At 38.5% G+C, this 21,879-nt stretch overlaps 1 protein-coding gene across 1 annotated transcript in view; it reads left to right on the forward strand.

The window, feature by feature from the left end:
- EPHA6 (EPH receptor A6) overlaps positions 1–21,879 on the forward strand; it is a 597,075-nt gene that overhangs the window by 15,708 nt on the left and 559,488 nt on the right. Inside the window, exon 2 of the mRNA XM_059493881.1 lies at positions 5,276–5,308. The gene's annotated coding sequence lies outside the window, so the exon portion shown is untranslated. The remainder of the gene's footprint in view (positions 1–5,275; positions 5,309–21,879) is intronic.

Genomic DNA, 21,879 nt, shown 5'->3' on the forward strand with positions numbered 1-21,879 from the left:
TATGACCAATTAATTTACCCTGATCTGTGAACCTTACCTCAGAAGTAATTTGAATGTCTCTTAGCCTTTTAAATCATATGGCAAAGAGATGATGTCAGCATTGCACCAGAGAAACCTTCCTGATGACAGAAGAGGAGCAGTATCTGTTCCTCCAGCTGTGATGGCGTTAATGGCATTTCCTGATGCCATTAATGCCAGCTGAACAATAATATTAACTTCTTTTAGGTGTGTAACTTCTTTTGAATTTGATACTCTATTTATAGCTTTGGCATAAGGTTGAACACGCTTATTGTGCCTCATTGGTTGCACATTTCACCCTCAGGAAGATTAAGAGTCTCTTTTTTATTGATTCCCAAGCTGGACAATTTAGTTTTTGGTTTCTGTACCTTGACCTGTAACCCTGGGATCCATTAGGACCCCATGCCAGCGAGGTGTAGACACATCAACTACAGAGGGAAAGAAGAAAAAAGACAATGTCTACAGCAAGGGATGCATTAATAGATTGAATTCAAACATAGAAAAGGCAATTTTTTTCCTGCTGGGAAGCAGAATCCACAGGAGAATCATCTCAGGCTAAAGAACATGATCTGAAAATCAATAGAGGCCTTATTGTGCTGGTGATGTGTCCGGGAAGTGTCATTTTATATCTTGTTAGTGGAAATCTAAAGCAAGTTTAAGCTACTTTGCTTATAATAACTGGATAAATTCTCTTTCATCAGTGGCCTATTTTGACATTCAAAGTAAAAGTGAAAAATGGTGGAGAGGCTGGTTTGGATACAATGAGATGGATTGAAGGCAGTGACTGTTAAGGGTGTTTGGTTGTTTTATTAGGCTGATGCTGTTTCCAGAAGGATTTCTAGCTCTGTTTTTAAATCAGCTACAAAAGAGTAATTAAAAATAGAGGGGTTTTTTTTTCCCCTGTTATTTTGATTGGAAGAAAACTCTGCACTTGACATTTTTACTGTATTAATGCTCCAGACAAACTGTAAACACCATTTGCTTTAGTGCAGTGGATTATGGCTCTTGGTTAAGGAAGGAATTATGGCTCTTGGTTAAGTTTATGTCTATTATTAATGCTGTAGGCTGCATAAACTCAAATGATGGCAGTGATAACTGCACACAGCCCTTGATATAGTTGAGGCCTTGCAAAATTAGCATGGAATGTGGTAATATTATTATAGAAGATTCAATTAAGTTATTGATTAAAACCCCCATATAGCTGGCAGAAGGAAGAAGGCAAGCTAGGGAAGAAAAAGGAAGAGTTATTGTGTGTACTGCAACTAAATTTTTCAGTTTCTTTCTGGGAGGAATTCTGCTTTTTTTGCAACACTCTTACTAAATGGGTTTTGTGATCTTTTTGTTTTTCTTGGGCTTTTTCTTTAATCAATTAGCTTACTTATTTCTCAATGAAACCACAGTTCTCCTAATTGGTTCCGGGTTTTGGACAATTTCCTCATAAAATTTAGCATCCCCATCTCTCCAATGTATGCTCATCACGAGCTGTGGGGTAATCTGTCCCAGTAACCCCATGCGTTATTTATTTCCTTACTACTAAAGTATCCTTAATAATCTGAAAGACAATCCTACTTTAAAAAAAGGACATAGCACAGGGGCAAGGCTTGGTTGCTACAGAAGGTTTTGCTTTACTGGAATTTGACCTCGCGTTGGTTGATTGGGGTGAAATGTAAAGACAATTAGGACCACCTTTGTTTCTGGGCTTTTTAGAGGCCTATGGGATCAGAAGGCTTGATAATAAAACCGGGGCTTGAGTAATAGTGACAGGTGTAGTAAAAACACACAAAAGCTCAAAATCAAAACCTCCCTCCAAGAGCTTTGAATGTATTTTTTTCAGGCTATAGGCATGGTATCATCAGTGCACCATGGATGGGTTTTGCTGCCTGCTTCTGGTCCTGCAGGAGCTGTGGTTCCGTGGTGACCCTGGCAGTGTGAAACCACTGGAACCTTTAGGTGGGACCTCCCAAAAAGGTCACCCTGCTCTGTAACTTCTGCTGTTTTGCTCTCTGTAAATATCAAAGTGAGGAGCTTGTAAGGTCTGTGGGAAAGATAAGGCATTTCCTTGCATGTTCCTTTTCATTACAGCTGCAGGCCTGTATATTTGTATTTTTCACCTGTGTCCATATGTGTGCAAATTTTCTGGTTTATGGCTGAATAGGTCAGAGGTTACCTCTATGATACAGAATCCTTTTCCCACTTTTCTCTCATCTCTTTCACACAAACTCATTTCAACAACAGAGTTCATTGAACATCTGCTATTACTTCTGTACTTGAATTTAAATGACTGTCTTAAATCTCATTAATTTGACTAATACATTTTATTAAAATTGGAATCTAAATTCAGCACTATCTGTGCTATGCCAGCTTCCTTATTTCCTCCTTAACCTTACTCATCAGAGGAAAATAGCTGCAATGGTACTTTGGACACTGCTTAAAAGAATCCTTTTTGTTTTAGTTGATTGTGCTTGGTTGACCCCAGTCATCAGCTAAGCCATCATCACTGACTTGTTCACTCCCTATCCCCCCCCTCAGCAGTATGTGGAAGAGAAAAAGGCAAAATTTAGGAAATTCAGGCTAAGGATATTTGATAAGTCAGGGCAAGAGAAAGAGAAACAAACAAGAAAATCCCAGATGTGGTGCAAAGGCCATCAGCAGCCTGATGTCCAGCCAGTCTCTGAGGATTCACCACCTCCCAAAAGTGCCTTCTGCTTAGGAATTTTAGTGTTGACTATGACGTTATATGGCATGGGATGTTCCTTTGGCCAGTTGAGGTCAGCAGTCTTGGCTGTGTCTCATCCCAACTTCTTTCCCACCCTGGCCCTCTTGCTGGGAGGGAGAGAGAGAGAGTGGAGTTACCAAAACAAAACAACCTTTATGCTGTGCAAATACTTCTCAGCAACAGCTAAAACATTGATGTGTTCTCAGCACTATCTCAGTCAGGTATTCAAAACACACCAGCACATGCATTGCTATGAGAAAAATTAAACCATCTCAGGTAGACCCAGTGAATTGCTGTGCTTGGAGGATTACATTTGGGCTTTCTGAACTTGTGTCTTTTTTCCAACAGCGCACCTTCCTCCTATAATAGTGCTGTTCATAGGCTTTACTTGTGGAAGCCAAGGTAATGTAAATTTATTTTAGGAAGGGTATGTGTGTCCTTCTCACTCCCTTCCCTTGTCATCTGGGCTTTTGAAGCAAAGAAAGTCCTAACCCAAGCTACTGAACTAAAGTGCAGGTGCATTTGCAAGCTTGTAGGGTGGGTAGATGAAATTTTGTACAGGAAGTTTTTTTTCCTTTAGCCTTATGAAAATTGAAGGATGGTATCTGCCTGTGGAGTTTCTCAATGCAGATTTTAATGTAGATTAGGTCTACAAATTCCAGACTCAAAAATATAGGTCATTACACTTCAGCTGGACAGATTGCTATATTAATGCCCCTTCTAATGTGAGCTGAAGTACTTTATATTGGTTCCCAGTCATTTCAAAAGTGGTTTGAACATCCTAGTCAAAAAAAAGGCACACAAAAAGGGTCACTGTGAAGAAAACCTGAGCAGAAAGGACATTAAACACCGTACCAGGCAATTTTGTAGTGCCTCATGTATAGTTCTGGTGGCCTGGTGTCTGAGAGGGCTACAAAAACATGGCATTGCTCGAGTTATTTATGAGAAGTTAGATTATTTTCTTGAAGTCAAAGAGGATCTCTTGGCTGTAGTGCCTAATAAGGAATTGAGCATGGTTTTAAAGGACATATTTTAGAATGCTTCCTTTTTTTTTTCAAGTTCACGATACTTGTACTCCAGATGTAAGAGTGGTTGTAGTGCTGTTTGTTCCCTCAAAATTTGCGTAGAACTCTCAACTGTAAGATAAAATTGTTTTAAGTGTGCCTCTGTGCGATTTGCACATTTGTGATAGGAATTATTTGGAGATATTTATCTTGTTCAATGGAACAAAATGGGCCCCTCATGGCCTTGGCAGGAAGCATTAGTCCAGCAGATTCTCCTGCTACTGAAACAGTGCAAAATGCATGTTGAATACATGTTAAAGCACTAAAAATCCTTGTGGTCTACACAAACAAGGGATTTTTCTTTTGCTCTGAAATTGCAACCTGTTCATAGTGGTTCTTTCCAATGTGGTACATTATGTAGCCCTAAGCAAGTTTGAAAAGCAAGGTAGTATGAGAACAGGTATATTCCTCATGTCCTGGTGTGCCCAACAGCTGTACAGCTTTCACTCCTCATTATAAAATTTCAGTGGAGGTCAGGGTATGTCAAAGGACCAGTGGGACAGGCAGCCTTTCCTATTTTACCTCCAGGATTCAAAGCCAGCCAAATCATTAGCAGTTGGAACTTGTTACCACCCAGTGGCTGAGTGCTCTGTGTAAAATTAATTTGATGGTCTCAGCCCAGTTCTGAGTAAACACATTTCCACCTTACAAATATGATGAAGCCTGGTGCTAATTGGCACCCTTGCTTGCAGCCTCATCAGAGATGCCAAAACAAATGAAATGTTTCTTTGCTTCTGCTGGTGGTCCAGGTGAACAGTGGGAAGGCGTTGATGGGGCAGGATGGAGAGGATGGCACAGCTGTTGCCCTCCCTGTTTTGTGGGCTAGGTCTGCAAAGCTGTCAGTCTGGTGTGCTTCTCATGCCAATCTACATGGGGTTAGTAGGATTTTTCCACCACTGTTGGGGCACTTACAGCAGTCTCTTGGCAGTCAACTCCAGAATCTTTTTTACCATCTGTGTGGTTGATGCAGTGATAGCAGAATAGCTCAGTGGTTCAAGTGTGGGTTTCTGTGGAATATTTAGGAGCTCAGAAGTACAGCCAGTGTAGGCAGAGCATGCTGCTGACAGGTAGCTATTAATCACTTTTAGCCACTCTTTTCACTGCCAGCTGCTTTGTAAGTGAGGATTGGCACGTGGTAGATGAGTGCCTCCTCATTGTCTGAAATGACAGGAGTTCGTACCTTGTTTTTTTGTTGTGGTAGCAACCTTGTAAATGTCAGCAACCCCCAGTGGAGATCATAGATTTCAAAGTGAGACAGTCTTTTAATGTACAGTAGTATCAGGAAGTCTACTAATTTGGGGAGAATAATTTTAGGGGGTTATGAAAGTTATAAAGGAAAAATTTTTCATGTTATTCATTTTTGTGAGTGACTGCATGGTAAGTAATTGGTTTTTCTTTATTGGCTATGAAGATTGAAGGAGACAGTATCTTCCAAGATAAAAATAAATTAATAAATCCAGGTTCTTTCTTGTTTCAGATGTTCTAGGAGCTCTGATATTCATCATAACAGGTATTCCCTCTTCCTGCTGCCCCTCTGACCTGCCCAATATCCACTGAGGTACAGCCTATGTAAATGTGGCAATTAATAAAGATGGAAAGCAATGCAGTGGGATAGGACTTATTATGATGGAGAAAGTAATTTAATAGTTTCTTAACTGACTTCCTGTAATGCAACAGACAGCAATGAAAAGCCAGCAGTGTGTTAGTGTTGCCAAAAAAAATTGTACTTTGGTTGCCACAGTTCTAATCCTTTCTAATTATAAAGATAGAGGTCAAATGCAAATCTCACTGAGAATTCTCAGCTTTCTCAATGAAGAGTGTGACTTTTGTTTCTTATTATTGGCATGATATCAATTAATACCAATTAAATGTTAAGTATTTATCTCAGACAGCAAATGGTGCATGTTTCCATTCTTGTCAAAGCCTAGGGCTAGATCCTCAGAGGAACAAAATATCTATTCATTAAAGATCAAGTAGTACAATAAGAAGAATTCTTCTGACCTTTTCTTGTATTCAAGAAAAAGTAATCTAGCACTGCAATGCTAATTCACTTAGCTGTATGTATGACAAATATTAAAAGATTGTGTTTGCATTTTATGCTAAGAACATAAGGGCACAGCACTGGCACCATTCATCTGCTATTCTCAAAGGAGTTAGGTTTGTTTTAGGCAAACAGTAAGAATTGGCTTTCTGTTGTTTTAAATCCTCCAGGTCTACAGAATTCAGCAAACATACCTACACCTGTGAGAACTGTGGCCCCTAAATGTCATTATCTTTAAAACTAATAAACCAAAGTAACTGGAAAAAGTTTAGACTGCTGATGTGTGAAGTAATAAGAGAAGCCTCTTCTCATGCAAAGCATCGTTTGTCTTTGTTAAGTATTGCACTGGTATCTCAGACTGAAGCCTCAGTTCTCTGCTCTGCTAAATCAGAGGCATGATGACTCCATAAAGGTTATTGTTTTTGGCAATAACTTTTTAATAGCAGAATTACTCTTTTTTTGCTCCTTGCAGCTCTCCTGTTGTAAAATATTTCCATCCTGATTTAGCTCACCTCAAATCACTACTTGTTTCATCCTTAGAGTATTGCCTTTTGTCAAGGTAATGAATTGCAGCAGCTTTTCATATCAAAGAAATGAGCAAAATGCAAAAGAAAACTCAGAATGATACAGTTATATTTGTACCTGGCACTATTTTAACTTTCAGAGCTGGATGAATCTGGAAACATCATACTTCATTTAATGTGCCCCTATCAACCCCACGTGACACAGCTCAAATCAATCAAATCTCATTTTTCTGATTGGGAGTTATGAAACAAGTACCCAGAACTTGATGATTTCATGTTGATTAGGGTAAAAAGTAATGCAGGGGGATTGTTATGATGGACAGAGGGAGTGGTGGTCATCTCCAGATGACATGCATGGGACAGGCCATGTCACTGTCACTTGCTGGACTCTTGGTTGGCTCGTGCGTTCTGTGTGACAGCCACGTGTGAAGTGTACAGTGTGTGTGTGTTTGGTTTGGGGTTTGTCCATTTTATTGCTGGTTTTTTTCCTTGCATAGCATAGGTTTTGTGCCTTTGTCCCTAGCATGAATTCACCTGTCTTAACCAGGCTTTTCCTTTTCACTCAGGTGAGTCTTTGTGGTCTTACTGACTCAAAAACTCCATGTTGAGTGAAAAGTAGGTCAGGGAGAGACAGAGGCTGTTAAGCCCTGGGCTACTGCTAAAGCCCTCAGTATTACTTGGTGCACCTGCAGTGCTTGGATCTTCCTCACTATGAAAGGAGCTTTTGAGAGAATGAAAATGCAGCTCACATTGATCTTAAAAGAGAGGGGGACCTGATGTGGTAAAAACGTCAGTGTTTTCAAGAAGGCACCAAGAGAAAGCATTGGCTTACAGTCTAGGCTTAGGGAACTTTGAAGAGAAAAGGTGAGTTGAAAAGTTGTACATAGTTAACATTGAAAGTGTTGGTAAAGTGGTGTTTTAGAAGGGTAAAAGCTTGAACAGCTGATAAAGTGGAACAGCAGAGTTCCCTTTATTTTCTTCACCTCTAAATCAGCAACTTCAGACTCCTGGAAATTTTCCTTTCTCCCCAAATATTTTTTAACAGTGGTAAATTAATGATCTTGAAAATCAGTCAAATATTAGGGTACATTAAGTGATGGAAAGTTTAATATAGAAGCAAAATGAAGAGTGTTAATCTCTGCATGCTTACATTTCCTTCTTTGTGGGAGGCTGAGCAGATATATCCCCAGGCCTGGATTCCCAGTACAGCAAGCTGCTAAGAGGACAGGTTAATAAATAATGCATTGCAATGTAAACCCCAAAACGTGAAGCTGCAATTTTCTTATCTGAAATCCTGTAGTAGGTTTTATACAGCAGGACTTGCCAAAGCAAGCTGAGACATATACTGTAGCCTTGCCCCAGTTTGCTGTAGCTGAGAAGAAGAAAAAGGAAAGCTTTACAAGATGGTGAGGATGGAAACTGTAGTTCTCTCACTGTAGGTTGGCATGGAGCAGTCCAGCTTTGCTACACACGTTCAACAGGGATCTCAGAAGAGGTATCTTTTATAAATCAGTCCTTTCATTCTTTTGTCCTTGAGGGATGGGAAGAGTATTTGGTCTGTGATGGTGTGGCAGTGCTGTGGTACAAGTTAGATGGAGGTGAAGATTTGGGGAGTAAAGTAATGAATATATTAATCCTTAAACTTACAGTACCTTATTAAGTGGCAGATGCTGCTCATTGCTAACATCCTAGCCTGCAGCTAACACTGACAGTGAGTTCAGAATATGTCAGGTTGTGGAGTAGTGCTGAAAATTCACAGAGAATGGGAGACTTGTTGGCCTACATTTTAGTGAACCCGTTCTTTTATCAGATCCTCACTTGAATAGCTGCTTTGCATTTCTGTTATGTACAGAGCTGTGAAGAATGTTCACATTAAATTTGGATAATAGGCACAGCTTCTATTTGTTGGAAACTTTGCCTGTTTGGAGGGAACTGTATAATGTAGAGACAGGGATGTGGTTCACAGAATACTTTTATCTGATATCATGGTGCAGGTCTTCTGAACAAAAATGTGGTTTTCAGTGATACATTACAAAGCTTGCTAAAAAAGGTGTGAAATACCTCAGAAAAAGTGGATTTGAACTGCATCTATATCACTAACCACACATAGGATCTTCTCTCCATGAAATAATAGATTCTTTTGCCTGAAAAATGTTCCATGTTCTTTCAGTTCAGTACACTTGAGTATGATGTGTGAAGCACAGATATGCTGCTGGGGGCTCTTGGAAACCTCCCACCTCTTCTGGAATTTGTTCTTTCTGAGAGTACTTTATAACCATCTGTAGGGATGTCTGGGTGCCATAAAATATCTGAAAAGAAACATATGGCAAATTTCAGAACATGGGATACAGGTGGATTTACCCTGATGTTTCTAGAAAGTCTTCACACAGGTGCCAGCAACAAGGGTAAACAAGAAAAACAGAAGAGCTGCTAACAGCTGAGGCTGTGTTACATAAGTTGGCTCAGGAGTAAAGTACAGCCCCCTGCATCCACAGCTCGGTTGCCCTCATCCTGTTTCCACAGCAAGTTTGTGTGTGGAAGAGGGAGATTTTGCAGAGTCTCTTCTCTCCTTTGCCCTTTTAGAGTCAGCCATGGTGACTGTGTGTATCTGAGTACTTCCTTTAAAAGTCTTATGAAACAGTGCAGTGGTTTATTGTAGAGGCTTCTGTGACAGTGGTGCACTTATAAATTTTTAAACCAGGGTTATGCTTGGTACAGGAGAGTGCTCTGTCTTCTTCAGCGCCTTAATTTGGAGTAGAGCTGGGCTTCTGAGAGAAGATACCAGCTCCATCTAGGAAAATATTTTTTCTTTCTCACTGTCAGATCAAGCTGTGAATCTGTTTTTATTGTTGCCTTTGTGTTGTTTATTTTTCACATTTCTCTTAACACTTGGAAATCTGGCAGAAGTGGCTGGTAAAATGCATAGAATCTGAGCAAGTACAGTAATATTCCCTGCAAAACAGAGCCCGCTGCCCCAAAATTAGCAGCAATCCTAGATATGAATACAGACTGGGAGAAGAACTTAGTGGGAGCAGCCCTGTGCAGAAAGACTTGGTGGTTCTAGTGGATAAAAGGCTTGGGGTTTACAAAAAAGCTGGAAAGTGACTTTTTACATGGACAGATAATGATAGGACAAAGGAGAATGGTTTCAAGCTAAAAGAGGGGAGATTTAGATTACAGGTTAGGAATAAATTCGTTACTCAGAGGATGGTGAGTGAACTGTGGAAGAGAAGCTGTGGGTGTCCCATCCCTGGATGTGTTCAAGGCCAGGTTAGGTGAAGCCCTGGGCAACCTGATCTGGTGGATGGCACCCTAGAGGGACTGGAAGTGATGGTGGGGTGTTGGAACTGGAGGGTCTCTAATGTCTCTTCAACCCAAACCTTTCTGTGATTCTGTGTTTGCTGAAACCAGGCTGGAAGACTTGATGAAAGGATGGAATAGGGACAGCAGATGAATCAAACTGGTGCAGGTGACATCCTGCAGGGGCTTCCTGAAAAGGAATTTCAGGGTGATGTCCTGTGAGGTATATGTGAAGCCTGGGCCAGCTGTATCTGTAGTGGGTGACTCCTCAGTGGTGATAGTTTGCAGTGGGTTAGCTTTGTATTTCCTACTAGGAAACCCTGGCACAGCAAGTAGGCCAAAGTGAGCTCTGTAAGGATGGAAAGATGACAATAAGCTGAAGATTAATTCCTATATAAATTGGGAGAGATGAGTGTGAAATATTACAATTCCTCAGACAAGTGTGTTTCCTCACTAATTCAGTCCCTTACTATGAAAATGTAGTTTTTTTTTTCTCTGAAGCAAATGAAAAGTGTATCAAAGCTGTCAATGTCTCTCAGTTTGAGATATGACTTACTTTTCTTTTTTCAGACTCAACCATCTTGTTTCATTGTCAGCTATCTGATAACTTCTATTCTTGCAGCCTGCAGTCCCCTGGCATATCACACTCTCTTTGTTTCTGATGAGCAAGCCTGGTGACCAGGGCATGATTGTGCTCCCTTCAGTTCACGGAGTTTCCAGGTGGCACTCCCGTGAGTGATAGAGCAAACTGATTAGCTTTAAAGGGCAGTTCTCTCAGAGTACCCAAAGGTCACTTCTTTCTCCATTTACAGCTCTCTGGGAAGTGATATGTGGTTGGAATGGATGCCAGGGTATTAAAAAAAGTGGATATGGAAAGGCAAAACTCAATATGTATCTTATGAAACACAGCAACTAGTATCACAGCAGGGCTTGTGTTGTGATTAAAGTGTTTCAGAAGGCTGATAGGACCACAAAGACTAATTGATATTTTAATTAGACAAACCCAAATGAACTACAGGTGTCATCCTATATATAAGAAGTGTATGGAAGATTTCTTTTATTCTTTACCATTCAGAGATTGCAGAGATGTATGAATCCTGGCAGTTATCCCCAGGGAGGCATTCTCATCTTTAAGCTTGTTTTTTTCTTTTTTTTTAAATACTCTCTAGTCACCCTGTTTATTTGTCTTGAATATTAAACAAGTACCTCTTGGGGATTATCACTCAGCAGCCTTAGCTGGATCAAAACTGTCTAGACTATGACAATGTGCTGTATCTATCTTTGGAGATTTATTCTTTTTTTTCCTGTTGCAGTTTCAATGCAATGCCTTTTTATTCAGATAGATTGCTTAGGAACAATGAAAAGCAATATAGAGCTGCCATAGAATTCCCAACTTGTTTGTTTTTTCCTCTTTTATGATGTTGTCTAAACCAGCAAGGTGGCTTTAGTCACAACCTATGACACAAGTGTCCTCAAGCGTAAAAGAACACCAGCAAAGAGTGTTCACAGGGGGATCCATTCACTTCTTACTGCTCTTTCTGATGCTTTCTGACTCAAGCAGTACATCACATAAAGCTGGGCGTTGCTGCCCTCCGGACTAATCAGGCTAAAGGCCTGGGGTTGCTAAATTCTCTGAACATCCATCCCTTTTTGATATCATGTGTCCTTCAGGTACGTTTGTAAGCATGGTCATATTCAGCATCTGCTTTAGAAGAGGGGAAATCAGCAGTAAGATGCAAACAAGCACGGTGGTCTTGTACTCAGAAAAGCTGCCTCAGTGATGTTAGGCTCTGAATGCAGTAGCTTGTGTTTGTCAATTCAGCTGGACCAATGAGTTTAACCCCAAAGGTGTTGGCTTATGCCATGCATCTGGAGAGGTGTGGAGATGTACTGGTATCACGTGCATGAACACCTTTAAAACCTGAATGTGGTGCAGAAATTATGTTCTTAGACTTGTCTGTTCCATCTTCAACTTGTTTCTTCAGGAATGCCATGTGTATCATAGAGTTATAGAAAGGCTTGACTTGGAAGGTACTTCTAAAGACCATTTATTCCTACTTCCCACTTTCCAATAGTCCAGACTGCCTGAAGCCTTCTCCAGATAAGGTTTCCTCAGGGCCTTTTCTTCAGGCTGAAGAAACCAAATTCTCTTAGGCTGTGGAGATGCCCTCACAACAGAGGGGCTCCAATCTGAATTATTCCTGGATGGATGAATGACTTTGGTATTTCCTTCAGTTTCTGTGAAACTGTGTCAGCTATTTATTCAGTGTACTTTCTTCTCTCTCTTATTGCACATTATCTGTTGTTACAGCTTAATGCATTTGTCAATTATTAAAAATAGCATGACAAACATTTGGCATCTTCACAAACAGTCTTCAGCTATTCTATATTTATGATCCTGTGTGATTTGTCTTCTTGGTCATATAATACTGAATCCTCTTGCCAACTTCACAATTAAAATAGTGTAAGTTGAAAGAAGGTAAAATTCCAAATAGCTTTGTCAGATTTTCTTAATGAATGGTTGTTTTCTGTGAACGGTCCTAAAATATGCAAGGAAGTTTTTTCTATGTACTCTAAAAATTTGCTCACAGTTTAAAAAAAAAACAAAAACAACAAATACACAGAGAAAGAAGTTTGGCTCAAGAATCTATTAATAGACTTTGTGTATGTTCATTTCTCATCTACAGTTGTTCAAATCTCTATCAGACCTTTTGCATACTGGTAGAAGCATCTAAGAAGGAAGTACAGAAGTGACTAGAGCGTGTCTGTCTCATGCATTTCTTTATTTTAGGACAACTGGATTTTGGGTGGGGGAAAAAATGTGATAACTTTTCATAGTCATGTGTTCTGTGTCCAGAGTGCCCATCCTAAAGGATTAAAAGTGCAATTTAAAGAGTACCCACCAGAGATTTTCCCTGTCCTTTTGTCTTTGATGGGAAAAAAAAAAAAAGGCAACTTCCAAAAAACTTCACCAGAAACCTTCAGTTCCACTGGGGTTCCGCCCTCTGTCCAGTCCTCTTACTAATCAAGTCCCCTCCTTATTTGCAGCTTCTCTCAGGAAAAATTCATGGTAATTTATAGTCTTGAGAGCAGAAAAAGCTGGTTTTTTTGTCCAGCACTACTTGTTCTGCATGAAATGCTTTGAAATGGCTTAATTTTTGGAAAGGGCTAAGCACCCACTGTTTTGGGAAGCAGGGTGCCTTTTAACATCTAACAATGGGCAAGCCAATGAAATTTATTTGCAGGGATGTCAAATGCAAAATAAGGTGTACTGAGGAAGGATTAGCACGGTAATAACCAGATCTTGATTGTGATGTAACAGTGTGAGATTTGATGTTACTGCATGGTGATACACTTCATCTCTGGTCTTCAGCAGGGAATTTTTAATCAAAAATTACCCCTGTGAATTGTTAATAGGAAAGAAATGTTATTTGCTGTAGGCTGGTGGTTCTTCTTACTAGTGGAGAGTGGCTCTAATTCCAAGGACACAAAATAAACCCTTTTGCAAGAGGAACAAATTAAGAAAATACCACTATTACAGATTTCCAGGTGATTCTAACATGTAATAGTTACATGTAATAATCTAACTCTGCATGAGTAGACTTAAATGAAATGTATATTTAAGCAGTGTGGTGGACACAAAAATAAGTAATTGCTGTTATTTTGGCTTCTATCAACTTGATTTTAACAAAGGTAATATAAGAAGTAAAGCAGTGTAGTAAGTGCTTATCCATTACCACTGGACTGAAAATGTTCATTCACAGGGCCTGAGAGATCAAGAGGACCTTTGAATTTTGGTTAATACCTCATTGCAAAAATGTTACTTAGGAAGTCTTTCTATATGTATATTTAAATTGTATATCGTTAAATACTGTGTAATGACAATAGTTTATGTAATAACATGAAAACATTCTATTGTACTGATGTATAAGTTAACTTAACCCTTCTCTTATTGTCAGGATTCAGGATAAGCAAAACCACAAAAAATGATCCTTAATATACAGAAATTTAAATGTGCATTTTCCCATAACACTGAGTTATCTAAATGTATATTTAAATTACACTCTCACATGTTTAATAACTGAAAAAGGGGTAGATTTAGACTGCAAATATAGATAAAAGTACTGCAAAGATAGTGCAGGACACTAGAAGAGACTGCGCTGAAAATTTGTGGGTGCTTCATGATGGAAAGAGTTCAAGCTCAGTTTGTATGGGACTTGGGGTAACCTGATCTACTGTGAGATGTCCCTGCCCACAGCAGGCAGATGTGATAAATGATGCTAAAGGTCTCTTCCAACCCAGCCCATGAGGAGCTCCAAAATATGAGGAGAAAAAAAGACCCTTTGAAATGCAATCTTTAAATACTTTTTAATGCTGAAGTAGAAGTTATAACTGGTTATGATAAAGTAAATATTCTATAGGATAGGTATTTATTACAAAAAGCCATTTCTTTCAAAACTGCTCTTAGATTTGATGTTGCTAATACCAAATTTAATGCTGTGCATTGTGTTATTCACACAATTGCCAGTATTTAAACAGAGCTCTTGCACTCTGCCATTTATACTGCTGTTTTGTAGTAGTGCACCTGAATGTTTATCCATTTTTTTCTGAAACCTTAATACATCTTTGTGATTATTGTTGGTGGCATTACCATCATTGAGTGCAGACAAACCAATTCAGCACCTGCTCTAGTAAAAAAGTAAAAGTCTGCTTTCAGATCTTTGGATCTTTGCCAGGCCACAGCCATTTGCACTTCAGTTTTGGCTGCCAGGCATAAGTCTCAGGTAGTTTCTAAGGCAGGGAAAAAAGGCAATAAAGGGAGTCAAAAAATGCAATGAACTCTTGGGCAGTTTTCTTTTGATTTAGAAAGTGAATGTTGCCCTAAGTTGAATATAAATATATATATCCATCTATCTATATGTGTTTGGCTGGATATGTATCTATATCTGTATAAATATCTCTATATTTTTCTGTTGAGTTGAAACCTAGAATTGATGGGCAGATCTGAATTGCTGTTCCTATCTGCTGTGTGAATAGCAGCTATTCTTAGAGCTTGGTAATTAAGATCTGATAATCTTGTCATTATCCAGGTACATTACCTGTGGGTACTGGGGATTTCTGCTTTGTGTGTTCACCTAGTTTTGTTTTTTTTTTCCCTTCTTGCAGGGTTAAATTAGGAATAAATGAGCAGAGATCTAGTCTCTAGGCCTTCAGTGCAGGATCTAATACCTATATATTAAGCAAGCCATGGGTTGCATTATAATGTATGGATAAGAGTTTTCTAAATCATGTTATATTGTCTGGTAACAAATACATATTTTCTGACAGCACTCACCATTTGCATTGTGGCAGCCTGTGCCCTGTTCAAGTTCTACTTCAGGTCTATCAGTAAGGGGAAAAATAAATACACAGTTGTAAAAGTCTTGCAGCTGTGAGCCCATGAGAAATCACAAAGGTGACATGGGGATAAATCAGGTGATGAGATGTGCTTAGGGCACCCAGAAGCATCCTGGACTTCCAGATGCCTGCAACCAGAGCAAATGTGTATTTGGAAAATATGATCAACACCAAAAGATTAAGTAATATTAAAAAACAGGACCAGAGAAGTGTTGGAAATAGAGCATCATCCCAGACCCCAGAGTCTGAGTTCATGCTGTTCCTGCTTTGCCATGGGACATCTGGGTAGCAAATACTGCTGTGAAGGAGGTGTCATCCCTCAGCCCATTTGTGAGGTAATAGAACAAGCACTGCCTGTGCCTAGGATTTCAAAGTTTTACATGTGTTGAATATAATGCTGAAGCAGACAATGAGGATAGCAGCCTGGAGGGAGGGAAAAAAGGCTGAAAAATGTTTTAAGGATAAATCAACAATGAGGAGAAAGCAAGTACAGAGGAAGAAATTATGTGCAGGTCAATTCTAATACATAACTCCTGTTGCTGTTGTTAAAGTAGAATTTTATATTGCACTTTTAAGTGTTTACCATGTTCTTCTCTCTTCTGCAAAAAGTAGATTTAAAAATTGTTTTAAAGCAGGGTGCTTTTCAAGTGATAGTCCTTCTGTGAATTTTTTAGGCACTGTTATTAGAGATCACTATCTAATTAATTTTTTGCTCTGAGTGCATGTTTTTATGTTCAGTTATTAGTATTCCCTTGTCTAAACAGGCAGTAGTCACAATTACAATATTCCTCAAAGACATTGCTTCCTCTCGCCATTTATGTGCCAAATATTCAGTGTTATTTTGGAGCCTGAGGTGCAGTAAGACACAGTTGTCATATGTTCTTTGTAGTTTGTCCAGATGCTGCCCTACCTTTCTTTAATTAGGAATGCATGAAATGTGACAGTGAATGCTCACAAGACTGAGTTTTAAAGCTTTTAAGTGCTTGACAAGTTTGTGGTGGTTTTTGGTTTGGTTTTCCTTGAGGAAGAAAAATTTCCCAATCCTCTCATTGGTGATTGTTGCTTGGAATCGGTGTTGTCCTTGCCACCATCATTTGGGGCTGGAGCTTCATTTCCTCTGTGTGTCACCTCCTGGCAGCATTGGGCCATCTTATTTTCGACTCTTGGGTCAAAATGACAAAAAAAAGGCACTCCTCTGTCCTCATTCTGTTCTGTTATTGTGTCAAAAGCTTTGAGATCTCTATGCTGCCCTAGTATTTTCCAATTTACTTCCAAAGATTAATTAATCTGTAGCTGTCTAATTTTCAGATTTTCTGCAGCTCATACCACATCTGTCTTGATTCATTTAATCTATATTATAGGTCTTTAAACATTAGGTTCCTTCTGAGTTGTCTTTTGAGTATGTAATGGCTGGATGAGTGTGTTTAGTAGTTATGCTTAAGGGCTTGAGCTCAGTTGCTCACTGACTATAGCTGGAGTGTAATAAATAAATCTCTTGTGCCATGGCACAGTTAGGGAGGATGTTATTGCTTTAAGTGTACCACTCTTTTGTGGTAATAACACAGTCATGTTCACAACATGGTTAAACAAATACATCTTCATCCTGTGTCTGCATACGTTCACTATTTTTATTTTTCCTCTTTGCAAAGGTTTTTGCTGCCAGCTTCTGTTTCTGGCCACTGTTGCTAGAGCTACACACAGCTCAATATCATGAACTCTTTGCCATTGGGTTCTCAGCCACTCTGACTGCATGAAAGTTGTCATTATTTATAAGGAAAGGAATAACTTTCAGCTTTTTGTCCTAACTTGAGTGCATTACATTGGCTGAGTCAACTTTTCAGTAACTTTGTGGGTGTTATGGCTTCCAGAGCAGCATGAGCCTCAAGAATCTGGCCTATCTTTTATTCATTCTCTTTAGGTTTCCTGCAAAAGTGGAGCTGTGGGAGGAAGGAGAAAAGTTACTCAGCTTTAGGAACTGAAACTGCTGGTGGTGGAGAAACTGGTCAAGTTTTAAGTCATGTGGGGATTATTTTCTGTGCCAAAAGAAAGGAAGAAACCAGAATAATTCAAACTTTTTCTTTTGCAAACAGCACCTCTTGTGCTGTGAAAGTACCCTGAAAATTTCAGACTTGTATGACAGGGTCTCCTGCTATTGGTCTAATTTTATACCAAAATCAGTGCCATCACTGGTTACCCTTGGGAATGAAAAGGATTATTAACCTAAGGCATCTTTTGTTTTAAATTTGAAAATCTCTAAAGGGAAGAAGATAAGGGAAGGCCATAAAGGAATACAATAGTTAACAGTTTACACTTAGTGGCTTTCCATAACTCAGTAGCCAAAAAGAAAAGAAGATACTCAGTACATTGAAATTTAATGAGGTGATAGATGGTATAAGGTTACTCTCTGCAGCCGTGGAGATGAGCTGTTCTTTGGTAAAACTTGAATTTGTGGTATTTTAATTTATATCTAAAATATTATATTGATATACACTTCCCCCCTCACCCCCCAACAGTGCATGCCAAGTACTTTAATTATACCTGAGATTATGGAGTGATTTGTGCTGACATTATTTTAATAATAAAGCACCTACATATTTATTCCGAACTACAGGCTCAGACTCAGGTGTAAGAAGCAAGCCCACCATCCTTTTTGTGACCCTCTTGCAACCAAATTTTCAGTCCACTGAGGCTTCCACTCCCAATATTTATGGTAGAGTCTTCATATGGAAATAAAAGCAAATAAAAGATGTAAAAGATTTGCCAGAAAGATCATCTTCCTGGGAATTCAATCTAGGAGGCTGTTGCAGGGAGGTAACAAACTTAACATCATGATTCATTTCCATTTCAGTTGCTAATGATTTTCATTGTTTGTAAGCACCTGTTTAGGAGATAATGAGAGAAATAGTTGATGTCTCTAAACATCTGAAGATCCATTACAGTTTTGTCACTCCTTATCAACATTCCTCTGCAGTTGCTGTCAGGCCTGTCAAGCTCTCTCTGGGATGCTGATGTGAAGGGAGCCATGGGCTGCTGTGGTTCTCTGCAACGAAATTTGTCCCTGCCCCCTTTCCTTCTCTGTCCAGATGATTTTCTTGCTGCTTACAATCATTTAACGCTGTATTAAATTCAACGTTATTTTAAACTCAGAGTAGCTTATTGGTTTAGAAAATAAATACATTACCAGAACTTTCACAGCAAATAACTTGTATCTGCTCAGGTTTTTATCTCCTCTGCTAATAGACTTTACAAAGAGACATTGAATCATAAAATGGTGCTTTCTCTGTAGCCTCTTTCTCTTTTTTTGATACCAGTTTCCACACTGACAGTACCACAATAATATCTTTAACAAAGGGAAACAAAAGCCTTGCTCTCTTGCTTTTTACTCTTCTTGCCCCATGGCTTTTGCTTTTTAATGTGGATACAAATGTGTAATGAGGTATTTAAGAAATGCACTGATATCTTAAGTATTATTTTCTTTAGTATTCTAATCTTTCAAACACTTTCAGCTCTTGAAACCTTATCTTTTGGGCAGCTTGCCATGCAGCTTTCCTGCTGGATTGAATGCATGTCCAAAGCTTTACCCAGTCAGATTGGATGTACACTGACACTTGCAACCGAATGGAAATAACTCACTTGCTAAATTTGCCTGCATGATTGTTTTTCACAGGAAGCTGTGTGTGCAAATATCTGGATTAAATTCAGGTTTTTCATGTAAAGTTTGGAAAATCTGGTGCTGGGAAAAAAGTAAATTTACATTTAAATGCTCTTCTGCTACAAGTTAAATTCCAATTTAGCCCTGTCAACAAAAATTAAGCTTATGTATACAGAGGGGGTGGTCTGATAGATTTACAGGCAGGTATGATGCACATGACTTTGAATGTTATAGTAGTTAATGTTGTCTGAATAACAGATCATTTTAAGTTACAGACTAAAGCCTTGGGAACCTGATTGGTGTTATTTAAAAGTTGCTAAACTGAGTTTCCCAAGTTTGAGATGAAAAAGCTGCCTTTGATTAGTGAGCAAATCATTTCATAGGTAAAATAAATGAGATTTACAACATTCAAAACAAAGGCTTAGAACCCAAGCATTTACAGGAGTCCCTGTGGAAAGGAAGTTACTTGAGTTAGTTTAGCAGGCTGATATCTGGAGGTGAATTTAAGTGACTGGAAATGAAATATGTCCCTCTGCAGGACAATTCAGGTCACCTGTTCTGTTTAGGCTGTTGGTATAAATATCTCTTCACTAGTACCTCAAATGGCTTTTTCTGAAGGGATCTGCGGGGTCCTGTCCCTTCAGCGGTGAGAAAAACCAAAAAAAAAGAGATGCCACTGAGACAACATAGTAATAGAATAATGGTAGAAGTGCAACCATCTATACTCATGTATGGTATATTTCTCTGGCTGTGCTAGTTTGAGCTGGGGTAGAAATAATTTCCTTCCCAGTGGCTGGAATGGGGCTGTGTTTGAGATTTGTACTAAAAAGTGTGCTGATGATATGTAATTTGATTTTTTTTTTTCCTGAGTAACACATGATAATAACTACTAGTGCTAACTTGGGCTGAATTCAATATGTTAATGTGAAACTCCCTTTACTCTTCTAAGCAGGAAGGCAAATGATAATTTGTTTGTTTCATTATCAGCCAAAATGAATTTCTTTTTGAAAATATGAGAGGAAACAAATATATTCTTGTTAACTTCTGTACAGCTAATAAGAATGTATAGTTTGGGACAAGGTTGCAGAAGGGAACCAAGATTTTTCCCTCAAATATTTGATTTTTTTTTTTGGGTACTGCCCTTTGTCTTGTTGCTGCATTAGGGCCAGTTGTGGCAGGTTTTATGTTCTGCTTTGCAAATTCAAAAGCTCATTTTATAATAAATCACTGGATATTTCCATGATAGACAAGAAGCAACTTATGTTGCTGCCCCATTCACTTCAGTCACATGAAACCTATTTAATTGGTGATGATGTTAATGCTAAATAGAAAATAGCATGTTATTGTATTTTAAAATAAGCTTGTCACTAAAGTGATTAAATGGCAGGAAAATAATAAATGCTGAGATGAAACTATTTGATGAATGAGAAAATTAGGCAGTTGCAAATAGTATTTGAGCTTTTCTAATGTACTATATATGCAGACTAATTACACATTTACAGATTGAAAGCACAGTTATTACATGGACAGAGATTGTCAAGATATAATAAATATTGAGTTTTGCTTTGTTTCTCAGACTTGTCAGTAAACCAAATACAAAAAATGTTAATGATGTACTTTTGCTTGGTAACTGTTTTTCCTGTATTTTATATACTGTGACTATCCTTTTAAAATTTGAAATTCATTCTTCCTGCAGGCACAAAATTTTTGGAACTGCTTATTTTCCTTACATAGAAAGATAAGTGTGCTCTATATAGCACAGGCTGATTATTAGCATCTAATTTGATAAATACATTTGAAGCATCATGAAGGAAGTAATTTCTGGGGAAAAAAGAAAAAAAATACCTGTGAGTGTTAATTGCACTTTATTAAGCCCTCAATGGTGATGATTGGTTCATGCTGGATAAGTTATTGAATGGAGATTTTTTTTTTTTTTGTTGATATCAAGGCAAGAAAATGGATTGCTGGTATTCCTCTTTATATTTTACCTTGCAGTCCATTTTTTGTACTGGAAGAAGTGAGGGTGAATCAAGCAGTTCACTTAGGATAGGAGGTGTTGAAAATTTCCTGTCAAGTCCTTCTGAAAACACTGAGGAAAAGCACATGAGTTGTGGATTGGTGTGCATGCTTACCTTGTGACTGTGTACCTATTTGAGCGGTGGGATCTTTTAGCTCAACTAAACTGAAAAAACCCTAAAATTATCACTTTTAAATGACAGAGGCATATCAATATAATGCATTTGTGGTTTGACAACAGTGCAGAGTGATGGAAGTGAGGCTCTGTTTCCATCCAAAAGCAAAAAAGAATCAGCACACCCAGAAATTTGTGTGCTCATAGAAATTCATTTCTTGAAAATATTGTGGTGTACAAGAATTATGTCCTCTGTTATTTGGTGTTTTCCTTGGGGCTGATGCTGAAAAAAGGCACCAAGAGCAGAGCATGGAATGCTTCCAGTTTATTTTAGACTTTCGTTTTCTCCTCAGTATCAGTGTTTGGCTTGAGAGAGTAAGGATTGGAAAGGCTTGATGATGAAAGATAAAAGGGAGTTTTGATATGTACATAATTATTTGCAACAATACTAAAAAGTGCTGCAAATATAAAAATCCTTATACAGGCAAGAAAATCTTAACATATTCTTCTCCTTCCTTGAGTTTTCTTTGCATTATCAAATAGCTGCATATTTTCTACTCCCTTTTGATCAATTTTGCCAAACAAAATTTATATAAAGAAACCCTTTGAACTCAAAAAGATCTGACAGAGGCTTAGTCTTTCAAATGCTGAATTTTTAATCTATTAATTCTAACACAAAAAGGAACTGAGGAAGACTTTAATTATAAACCCAGAAGTTTGTTTTGGTCTTTCCTTTTTGGTGTTATACCAGCAAACACTAATTTTCCTTGACAAATGTTTTCTAAGATAATATTTCTTGTAACACCCTGCTACCAGTTCTGCCTCCTACATTTTTATAGGACAGGGGAGAGATAAGGGTGTTTTAGAGCAAACAAATTTGGCCCTAGCAATTAATTCATGCTCCATGACAATTTTTCTTGAAGCTGTCATTGTGGCCTAGTCTTGGAGTGCTTCTTTGGGTTTTGGTCGAGTATTGCCTCTTTTTTTGTTTACTTTTTGTTTGGAAATGATGTCTGTGATGAGATTGTTCATTCTG

The sequence above is a fragment of the Ammospiza nelsoni genome, chromosome 2, assembly GCF_027579445.1.
Source record: "Ammospiza nelsoni isolate bAmmNel1 chromosome 2, bAmmNel1.pri, whole genome shotgun sequence".
NCBI classification, from domain to species: domain Eukaryota; kingdom Metazoa; phylum Chordata; class Aves; order Passeriformes; family Passerellidae; genus Ammospiza; species Ammospiza nelsoni.